Consider the following 11160-nt stretch of genomic DNA (forward strand, 5'->3'; position numbering starts at 1 on the left):
TACTTGGTTGATCCTGCCAAGTAGTCATATGCTTGTCTCGAAGATTAAGCAATATTTATGTAAGTTTGAACTAATTTAGATAGTGAAACTATGAATGGCTTATTAAATCAATTATAGGTTATTTGATGGTATCTACTAATAGGATAACTGTAGTAATTCTAGAGCAAATATGTGCAACAAACCCCAACTTTTGGAAAGGATGCATTCATTAGATAAATTGTCTACACAGGCTTTGCCTATTACTTTGATAATTCATGATAACTTGATAGATCACACAACCTATATGCCGAAGATGCATCATTCAAAATATTGCCCTATCAACTTTTGATAGTAGGACAATGGCCTACTATAGTGGTGATGGGTGATGAAGAATTAGGGTTTGATTCTAAAGAGAGAGCTTGAGAAACGTCTACCACTTCCAAGGAAGGTAGAGGTGCATAGATTACCCAATCCTAACATAGGGAGGTAGTGAAAATAAACAACAATACCAAGCTTTATAAGTCTAGTAATTGAAATAAGTACAATCTAAATCCCTTAAGGGGATCCATTCGAAGGTAAGTCTAGAGCTAGCAATTACGACAATTCCAGCTCCAATAGCATATATTTAAGTTTTTGTAGTTAAAAAGCTTATAGTTGAAACTAGGATTGGGTCATGCGTTCCACCTCATAGTGAGCACCAAGCTACTCTTCCCTACTATTGGTGAGGCATTCCTAGCCTTAATTGGCCAAATCATTCCTCTAACATTGTTACTTTGAAGAAATTAGAGTGCTCAAAGTAGGCTTGTGCTTGTATACATTAGTATGGGATAACATCATAGGCTTTCAGTCTTAGTGTGTTAGCCTTTGAGATAGGAGTAATGATTAACAGAGACAATTAAGGGCTTCCAAAATTCATAGTTAGAGGTGAAATTTTTAGATTTATGAAAGATGAACAATTGCAAAAGCATTTGCTAAGGATGTTTTCATTAATCAATAATGAAAGTTAAGGCTTAAAGATGATCAAATACCATCCTAGTCTCAACCATAAATGATGTCAACTAAGGGTCGATGGATATTACTTTTAGAACTCCACCAGCACCTTATGAGAAATCAAAGTCTTTGGGTTTCGGGGGAGTATGGTCGCAAGTTTGAAACTTAAAGGAATTGATAAAAAGGCATCAGTAAGAGTACAGCGTGTGGCTTAATTTAACTTAAGAAAGGGAAACTTTCTAGGTCTAGACATAGTAAGGATTGACATATTGAGAGCTCTTTTTTTATTCTATGGGTGGTGGTGCATGGCCATTCTTAGTTGGTGAAGTAATTTGCCTAGTTAACTTCATTAAAGATTAAGACCTTTACCTGCTAACTAGGTACACGGAGGTGATCCTTCATGGCTAGCTTCTCAGAGGGACTATGGCCACCTAGGCTGAGGAAATTTGAGGCAATAATAGGTTTGTGATGCCATTAGATGTTCTTGGCCGCACACTCGCTACATTGATGTATTCAAAAAGTCTATAGCCTTGGCTGACAAGCCTAGGTAATCTTTGAAATTTCATCGTGATGGGGATAGATCATTGTAGTTGTTGGTTTTGAACAAGGAATTCCTAGTAAGTGTAAGTTATCAACTCATGTTGAGCACGTCCCTACCCTTTGTACACCATCCATTGCTCCTACCGATTTAATGGTTTGATGAAGTGTTCGAATCATGGTGACATGGACAATTCACTACTTGTGATATCATGGGAAGTCCACTGAACCTTATCATTTAGAGGAAGGAAAACTCGTAACAAGGTTTCAGTAGGTGAACATACAGAAGGATCATTGTCCAAAGGATCATTATTGAAACCCATTTAACGAATGACTCATGAACATGTTAATGAAACACCAAAAGGGTGAGGGTGCATTCATGCCCTAAGCCCTTTTTAGCCTCAGGTGGGTGTGACATTTCATTCTACCTCTTGGAGGGGTGAAATGATTGGTATTACTGCCTATGATTGAATAACAAAGCCATAGTGTGAATTGTACCAAAGAACCAGAATGAAAAAGAATGCATGTGCCATCATCATCCTATTCGTGATGTGTGCATAGTCAGCATTGTGACTCTTTTTGTCATAAAAAACCAAAAACGACTCTCGACAATAGATATCTCAACTCTTACATTAAAGAAGAATGTAGTGAAATGCAATACTTGGTGTGAATTGCAAAATCCTATGAACCATCGAGTCTTTGAATGCAAGTTATGCCCTAAGCCATTAGGTCGAGGGCACGTTTGCCTGGATGTCATGCATTGTCACCCTTTCTAAACTCCTATCCATTGAGCTCTAGGTGAAAGGGGTGGAAGATGGCCTCTTGTGATCTTGTCAGTCATGGTTGGCCTAAAAGTGAGTCCCTGGCAATGATAGCACTGTGACCATTAGTGGTAAAGCCCTTAATGTGCCTCATCTTTGATGACATGTACTTGTTGTCCACCCAGACCCTATTAGATCCATTGTATCACTAGGTCGATGCTCACATCATGACCTTAGGTTAGGCAAGATTACCCACTAAGTTTAAGCATATCAATAAGTGAAGGAAATGAAATTAACCAAGATTCCTCTAGTAGCGATGAGCAAACTGAGAATAGCCCAGCTTGAGAATTGGACACCTTCAATGTCTAAATTGTAGTATAAAAAAGTGTCTTCAATGGTGGACTGGGCCCAAGTACGCTAAAAAGGGGTGCCAAGAGGGTGAGAGCCCTATTGTGCCTAGACCCTTTCATAGCGCTAGGCATTGTCTGTGAGTTGGGTTATTTGGGAATGCAACCCTAGTCAAGGGGTAAATTCTATCCAAGGCTAAATATGGGTGAGAGACCGATAGCAAACAAGTACTATAAGGGAAAGATGAAAAAGACTTTGAAAAAAGAGTCAAAAAGTGCTTAAAATTATCGAAAGAGAAGTAGATGGGGGTTGACAATGCACCTTGATCAGATGTGGAATAGTGAGAGCCGATTCGCTGATCAACTCAAGGCATGGATCGACATGGGTCATGAAGGTGGCCCAAGCCTAGGCTTTCGATATGCTTATAGAGATGTTATCACCATGATCATGGAATGTAGCATAAATCATCTCGGTGTGCCTTAACACTGGCATGCTCTAGGCATTAGCTTGTGGTCTCACCATCTGACCCATTTTCAAACGCAGACCAAAAAGTCTAACATGTGTGCTAGTCAATGAGCTAAAACACCCATAAGGTGCAAGGAAGTTGATCGGCAGGATCTCTCACAGGTGCACCACCAACTGACCTTGAACTTTTTTACGAAGGGTTCGAGTGTGAGCTGCCTATTAGAACCCAAAAGATTGTGAACTATGCCTAAACAGGGCAAACCAAATGAAACTTTGGTGGAGGCTTGCAATGATAATGATGTGCAAATCATTTGTATGACTTAAGTATAGGGGTGAAAGACTAATCGAATCATCTATAGCTGGTTCCCTCTGAAGTTTCCTTTAAGATAGTTAGAGCCTTTGGCATGTTCTATAGGGTAAAGCCAATAATTAGAGGCATTCGATGGACAACGCCCTCGATCTATTTTCAAACTATAAATAGGCAAGATGGCTTGTGTCACTAGCTAAGCTTTCTCTTAATGAAGTAATAGACTATGTGGCATTTGGATGGATGCTTCCCCACAAGTAGCCAATGATAGTTTGATATCTAAATAGGCAACCAACAAGCCACAAATTAATCTCAAGAATATATAACGATATATTGGGCCATATTAGGAGCACACCAAGGCAACTTTCGATGTTCCCATAAGAAAAAATTGTTTTATTAATATCAAGAAAGTATAACAAGTATAAAAAGAGCATCGAGTCTTCCCACCATCATTGGGGCCAGAGAGGTAGCCCTAGTGGGTGGTCTAACATGTACCTTAGTCAGTGAGGTAGCCCAATAATATGTTGATTGCTTAACCCCTCGGAAGAGATTAATAGATCTTATACTGATGCTACTAAGAATCATTACAAAGTTTGAATGGGGACACTTTTCCAAGCTAATGAGATCTACCCTCATTTTTGGCACCTTTACTTAGTCATGGCCCTATATATGGGTGGCTCATTACATCCTATGCTCAATTGTGGCCCAATACAAGGTTGGCTCATGACATCCTCCCTTACCTATTTTGTCGATGACCTCATTGACTTGTTGGCATAGAATTCTTCAATATTTTGCTTGAATGCTTGGAGGACATGATCTCTCTCGCAACTAGTTTCTTCTAGTCCTAAGCTCTCCCACTCCACTAAATATTCGTGAACTATTCTTCGAGATACTCAAGATACCTTGTCAACTAAAATCTCTTTAACTCGATGTTCTGATGGTGGCTTCATGGTAATGGCAACTCTAGTTGATTCACCTCAACTTGTATCTATGGGGTTTGCATGATAGGGCTTTAAGTTGTTCACATGGAACATTGGGTGCACCTTCATCCATTTTGGTGGGTCAATTTATAAGAGGCATTCCCAACTTTGGAAAGGATCTTCACTGGACCCTAATACTTATGCTCCAACCTATGATCCTGCTTCTTTAGGAACCTAGTTTTTTCAGGCACTAATCTGATAAGAACAAGATCACCAACTTTGAATTGCTATGCCTTTAGACCCTTATCTACCCATTTCTTCATGTGGTTCAATGCCTTTTCTAAGTCTACTTGCATAATTTCTGTGTTTTGTATTGATTTTTTGCTAAGGTTGAAGGGTCATGGATTCTTTGCTCGATATAGCTCAAGCGATGTATGTAGTGGTCTTCGTAGTTATTCAGTGAACACTTCAAATGGACTTTTTTTGTGGAAGAACATTTGTTGGAATTAAAACAAAGCTGAGCTACATTCAACAATAAAGGCTAATTCTTCTAATTAGCTTGAACAAAGTGTCCTAAGTACTCCTCCAATAACCCATTAAATCATTTAGTTTGACCATTAGCTTGCAAGTGATAACTTGAAAAGATGTCGAGCTGAGATACCAAGATCTTGAAAAATTCTCTAAAAAATGACTAGTGAATCTTGGATCCCTGTCACTAACAATGTTTTCAGAAAGGCCCTAATACTTGACTACATGTTTAAATATTATTCAAGCCATATCTTCCATAATGTAATACTTTTATCAATGTATCATATTTAAAGAAATGGTCAATCTCTACTAGAATAGACACAAGATCACCAACCTTAGGAAGGCCCAATATGAAGTCAAGGGAGAAACTTACCTAAAGTTTTGTGGGCATAAGTAATGGTTCAAGTATGCCTGTCGATTTCTTCTTTTCAATTTTGTCCTGTTGGCAAATATGGCAAGTCTTTGTATAGTCCATCACATCTTGCCATATGTGAAGCCAACAATAGTTTTGTTTTAGTAAAGCTAAAGTACGTTGCCAACCAAGGTGACCTGCCTATGGTGTATCATGGCATTCCCTAGCATCTATCTTAGACCTCCTACTTTTGGCACAAACAACCAAGGACCTTTTGTCAATAAAACCCCATTTTCTTGCCAAAAGTACTTGGACTTCCCTTCTTCTACTAGCTCAGGATGGCACTGCCTTGTGGATCTTTCTTCAGATTATCTTCAATTAGCTTATGAATATCTATTGTGACTTTACTAGCTACCATCAAGGCAATTCTCCTAAGGGTAGCTAGCTTTGCCTATCTATTCAGTGCATCTACCACTTGATTGGTTATTCTAGTTGTGTGCTCAAAACAAAATTCAAATTCAGCTAGAAACTCTACCATCTAGCTTGCTTAGCCATGAGCTTTAGTTAGGTGAGAAAATGACTAACTATCGTATTGTCTATCTTAACTACGACTTGTGAACCTAACAAATAATGTCGCCATGGTTTCAAACAATGGATTATCATTAGAAGTTCTTTCTTTTGAGCCATATATTACTTTTTAGCTTTGCTTAACTTTTGACTTTCAAATGCTATAGGGTGCCATTCTTGTAAAAGCATTCCCCCAATAGCGAAATTAGATGCATTTGGTTAAACTTCAAAAGGCTTCCTATTGTAAGGGAGAGTTAAGATAAGGTCCTTCATCATGGCTTTCTTCAAGCCCTCAAAAGCCTCTTGACATTCACTTGTCCAACACCATTTATGCTTCTTTTTCAATAGCTCCATGAGAGCCATGATTCTATGATAGTATCTTTCCACAAATCTCCTATAATAGTTAGCTAACCCCAAAAATGAATGGAGTTCACCTAACATTCTTTGGTGTTGCCTAATCTTTGATAACCCTAACTTTTTCCATGTCCATTCGAATGTGGCCTTGTTTAACATTATAGCCTAAGAAGTGAATTCATGTTTGAGCAAATGCACTTTTTTATCATTTAACATAAAATTAATGGTCTTGTAGTATTTGAAACATAAGATGTGGGTGCTCTTGGTGCTCTTCCAAGGTAGAACTATAGACTAGTATGTTACCTAAATAGATGGCCACAAACTTATCAAGATAGTCATGGAACACTTGATTCATCAAGGTACAAAATATGGTAGGGGCATTAGTTAATCCAAAAAGCATAACAAGAAATTCAAATGCACCATACTACATTACATAAATGGTTTTTGGCTCATCTCTTTTAGCAATTCTAACTTGATGATAGCCAGATCTCAAGTCTAATTTGAAGAAGCATTTGGCCTAGCTTAGTTGATCAAACAAATCTACAATAAGAGGAATAGGATATTTGTTACTCATAGTGACTTTGTTCAATGCACTATAGTCCATACATAACCACAAACTCTCATTAATCCCATCTTTGTAAATTGGCATAGCAATATAAGAAGGCTTCCTTCTCTTTACTCATTTCTTGAATTGTAATGTTGAAATCATTTTCTTCCTATTCTTATGAAGGATTGTAGCTGACACAACACATAAGCTTTCCCCCAAGAACAATAAACAACTAGCAGTAGAGATTGGGATTGCCTGAGCCAACATCATGAAGCCCAATCCTAGGATAACATCAAAGTCATCCATGAGGGAAATCATGAAGTCTACATTTCCATCCCATGGCCTTAACTTGCTTATCACACTTTTAGAGCTTCCACTAATCACAAAAGCTAACGAGTTAACTGCTTTCATTTGCCCACAGTGTTTATTAACCTAGGGACCACACCTTTTTGCTTTCTCTAGTGTGATAAAGGTATCAATTACACCTATATCTACCATGGCGTTTATGGTTTTACCATTGAGTACTAGGTCCACATACATCGAACCTCTCACAGATTCTTTCTTTATCATTTTTAGTTGGGTACAAAAGGTATTAAGGAACCATATTGAGCCCATCCATGATGGCTCCATTTAACTTCTTCAACAGTTTTGACTACTTTGGAGGACTCTTGAAATGAGGCTCTCAAAGCATTAAAGGCATTTCTACGTGGGCATTTGGCCACCCAATGTGACCCCTTGCATAAGAAACAAGGTGGCAGTTGCTTCAGATTGAAATTTGATACATTGTTTGCCTTGGGTTGGGTATTGTCTCAACTAGCAGGCATCTTATCTAATCCTTCATTGAAGGGTCTATCTATTTTGACCATTTTTCTACCATTCCCAAAGTTGGAGTTATTGCCACCTGATAGATGGTTCTTTCATTTTGAGGGGGCATTGTTATAGTCATTAAGACGTTTGGTGGTAGCCATAGTCGTGGCCACATCTTGCACCTTTTATCTTTGTAATTCCATCCTAGCCCAAGGTTTGAGGCCCTCTAGGAATTAGAACATCTTGTATTTTTTAGACTTGTCTCTAATGTCCAACTCCAAGGTAGAAAAGCTCCTTAAAAACTCTCACATTGTTCTTGTTCACACTAATTCTGAAAGCATCATTCAGGCCATATACTCCACATTCTCAGGGAAGAACTCATTTTTCAACTCTTGCTTAAAATTTGCCCAAGTTTTAATAGGGCATTCATTACCTACAAATTTTGAACACCACTATAGCTTGGCATCCATGGCAAGGTATATTGAAGCCATTGCAACTTTATCTTCCTTTGATTATGTGTGCAAAGCTAAAAGAATTGTTCTATGTCAAATAGGAAGTTCTCAAGCTCTTTGACATCTCTTGCCCCCTCATTACATCGAGGCTTTGGCACTTTGGCCTTTTTCCCTTTCTCCACGAGCAAAAACTTGACCTGGCCATGGCCATTTGTAGCATACTCACTTGGGCCCTAAGCTCCTCAAACTCTCTCTAGAGGACACTCAAGGCATCTTTGGTCTCCTTACCCAAGCTAGGTAGAGTATTAGAAAACTCCCACTGGGATATCTTGATCCCCTTCAGTGGATCATGAGTTACCATATGAGCTTTCAAGGTAGCCACCATGGCCTCAAGCTCCTCGATCCTTTGTTGATCATTAAATCCACCACTCAGCCATTTTATCAATTCTCTAGCACTTCTCAAATGTGCTCTAATACTACATGTCACAGGCTAAGCTTTCACTTAATGAAGTAATAGACTGTGTGGCACTTGGATGGATACTTCTACATAAGTCAGTCAAGGATAGTTTGATATATGAATAGGTAACCAACAAGCCACAAGTTAATCTCAAGAATACACAACAATATATCAGCACATAATGGGAGCACACCAAGGTAACCCCTGGTGTTCTCATAAGAAAAAATGTTTTATTAATATCAAGAATAGTATAATAAGTACAAAAAAAGCATTGAGTCTTCCCACCATCATCGAGTTTAGAGGAGTAGCCTTAAATGGGTGGTCTAGCACATACCTTAGCTAGTGATATAGCCTACCAATACGTCGACTGCTCACCCCTCTAAAGAGCTTAAGAGATTTTACACCTATGCTACCATGAACCATTACAAAGTTTGAAATAGGGACACTTTTTCCTAGCCTATGAGATTTACCCTCCACCTTGGCACCTTTACTCAATCATGGCCTTATACATGGGTGGCTCATGACATCCTATGCCCGATCGTGGCCCTATACAATGTTGGCTCATGACAGTGTGGTTGCTTTATTTAGCTATGCCATAGAATTGAGAGCTCTAAGTAGGCCATTTTTGGTAAGCAAAATTGGTGATATGAGATGAACTAGAAGCCAAGTTATGGTGCACAATTGTGCTCTAACCTAGAACCCATAAGGGGTGTTGGTTGATTAAGATAGCAGGATGGTGGTCATGGAAGTCAAAATCCACTAAGGAATGTGAAACAAGTCACCTACCAAATCAACTAACCCAAAAAATGGATGGCACTTAAGCATGTGACCTATACCCAGCTATTGGGGCAAGGGCCAAGCCTCGATGAGTAAGAGGACACAGTAGTCATCACAAAACCCAGGGTGTGAACCTAGGTGAAGTGACCATCGGTGCAGATCTTGGTGGTAGTAGCCAATATTCAAATAAGAACTTTGAAGGCCAAAGAGAATAATGGTTCCATGTGAATGGCACGGGTTAGTCGATCCTAAGAGAAAGGGAAAGCTCGTCTGATAGCATATCTAGCATGAGTTTCAAAAGCGATTTAGGCTAAAATTCCTTAATTAGGATGCAGTAGCTAACGACAACATTAAGGAGTTTGGAGAAGTCGACAAGGGCCTTAGGAATAGTTATCCTTTTTGTTTAATGGCTTGCCTACCTTGGAAATGGCTTAGTTGGAGGTAGGGTCCAACAACCAAAAGAGCATCACATGTCTTATGGTGTCAAGTGTGCCCTTGGTGGCCCTTAAACATCTAGAGGACCAAGAGCCATCCATGCCTAGTCGTACTTATAACTGCATCAGGTCTCTAAGGTGAATAGCTTCTAGTCGATGGAACAATATAGGCAAGGGAAGTTAAAAAATGGATCCATAACCTTGGGAAAAAGACTAGCTCTAAGGGTTGGGCACGAGGGGCCCAATCTCAAACCCATCAGCTATTGATACATTGCTCAATCTACTCTCATGGTGAGAGCAGGTTGCCATGTGCTGGTCAAAGGGATTGGGAATTACTCCCTTAGGGGCTTTTCCTATGTGAAAGCAATCAAATTAGAATTGGTATAGACAAAGGGAATCCACCTATTTAATTAAAACAAATTAATGCAATGGCTTCTGCATATGCTCACGTAATGTGATTTCTACCCAGTGTTCTAAATGTCAAAGTGAAGAAATTCAAATAAGCACGGGTAAATGACAAGAGTAACTATGACCCTTTTAATGTAGCCAAATGCCTCATCATCTAATTAGTGTGTCACATGAATGGATTAATGAGATTCCCATAGTCTCTACCTACTATCCATCAAAACCATAGCCAAAGGAATAGGCTTGGAAGAAATAGCAGGGAAAGAAAACCTTATTGATCTTGGCTATAGTCTAACTTTGGGAAATAACTTAATCGGTGTAAGATAAATGGAAGGCCTTGAGTGAAATTGAAATACCACTACTTTTAATGTTATTTTACTTATTCCATGAATTGGAGGTGAGGCATGACCCCTTCTTTTGGACCCAAGGCAGGCCTTGGTCAATCAATTTGGGCATAAGACATTGTCAAGTGGGGATTTTGGCTAGGGTAGCACATCTATTAAAAGATAACATAGGTGTCCCAAAATGAGCTCAACAAGAATAAAAATCTCACATGGAACAAATGGGTAAAGGCTCATTTGATTTTGATTTCTAGTACAAAAATAAACCATGAAAGCGTGGATTATAGATCCTTTAGACCTTCAGAATGTGAAGCTAAAGGTGTTAAAAAGGTTATCATAGGGCAACTAGCTTGTGGTAGCCAAGCATTTATAGTGATGTTGCTTTTTGATCCTTTGATGTTGGCTATTCCTATCATTGTGAAGCAGAATTCACCAAGTGTTGGATTGTTCACCCACCACTAGGGAATGTGAACTGGGTTCAGACTGTCATGAGGCAAGTTAATTTTACCCTACTAATGGCAACATCGTGCTAGTAATTCAACCTAGTATGAGAGGAACCGTTGATTTACACAATTGGTCATTGTGCTTGGTTGAAGAGCTAGTGGCACAAAGCTACCATGCATTGGATTATGACTAAATGACTCTAAGTGAAAATCTGAGCTAGAAGTGACACACGTGCCCATCACTCAATTTTGACCCATCATAGGGGCACATGCTAGCCCTTTGTGTGAGTAGTTACCTTGAACACCATCAACACATGCTGGGTTGCACACCATGCACCCCATGACCTGGTAGTAGGTGGGTTCAGGCACATCTATTATGCCAATGCCAT

General features: G+C 39.2%; 1 non-coding gene and 2 pseudogenes across 1 annotated transcript; all 3 read left to right on the forward strand.

Moving 5' to 3' along the window:
- LOC149519474 (18S ribosomal RNA) lies at positions 1-1803 on the forward strand (annotated as a pseudogene).
- A 303-nt stretch (positions 1804-2106) lies between these two features.
- LOC149519475 (5.8S ribosomal RNA) lies at positions 2107-2262 on the forward strand. The gene has a single exon (XR_016341263.1). It is a non-coding gene; the product is annotated as a 5.8S ribosomal RNA (ribosomal RNA).
- A 233-nt stretch (positions 2263-2495) lies between these two features.
- LOC149519476 (25S ribosomal RNA) lies at positions 2496-11160 on the forward strand (annotated as a pseudogene).

This window comes from Durio zibethinus, chromosome 3, assembly GCF_047325235.1.
Source record: "Durio zibethinus cultivar Kanyao isolate XHJ-2024 chromosome 3, ASM4732523v1, whole genome shotgun sequence".
Lineage (NCBI taxonomy): Eukaryota > Viridiplantae > Streptophyta > Magnoliopsida > Malvales > Malvaceae > Durio > Durio zibethinus.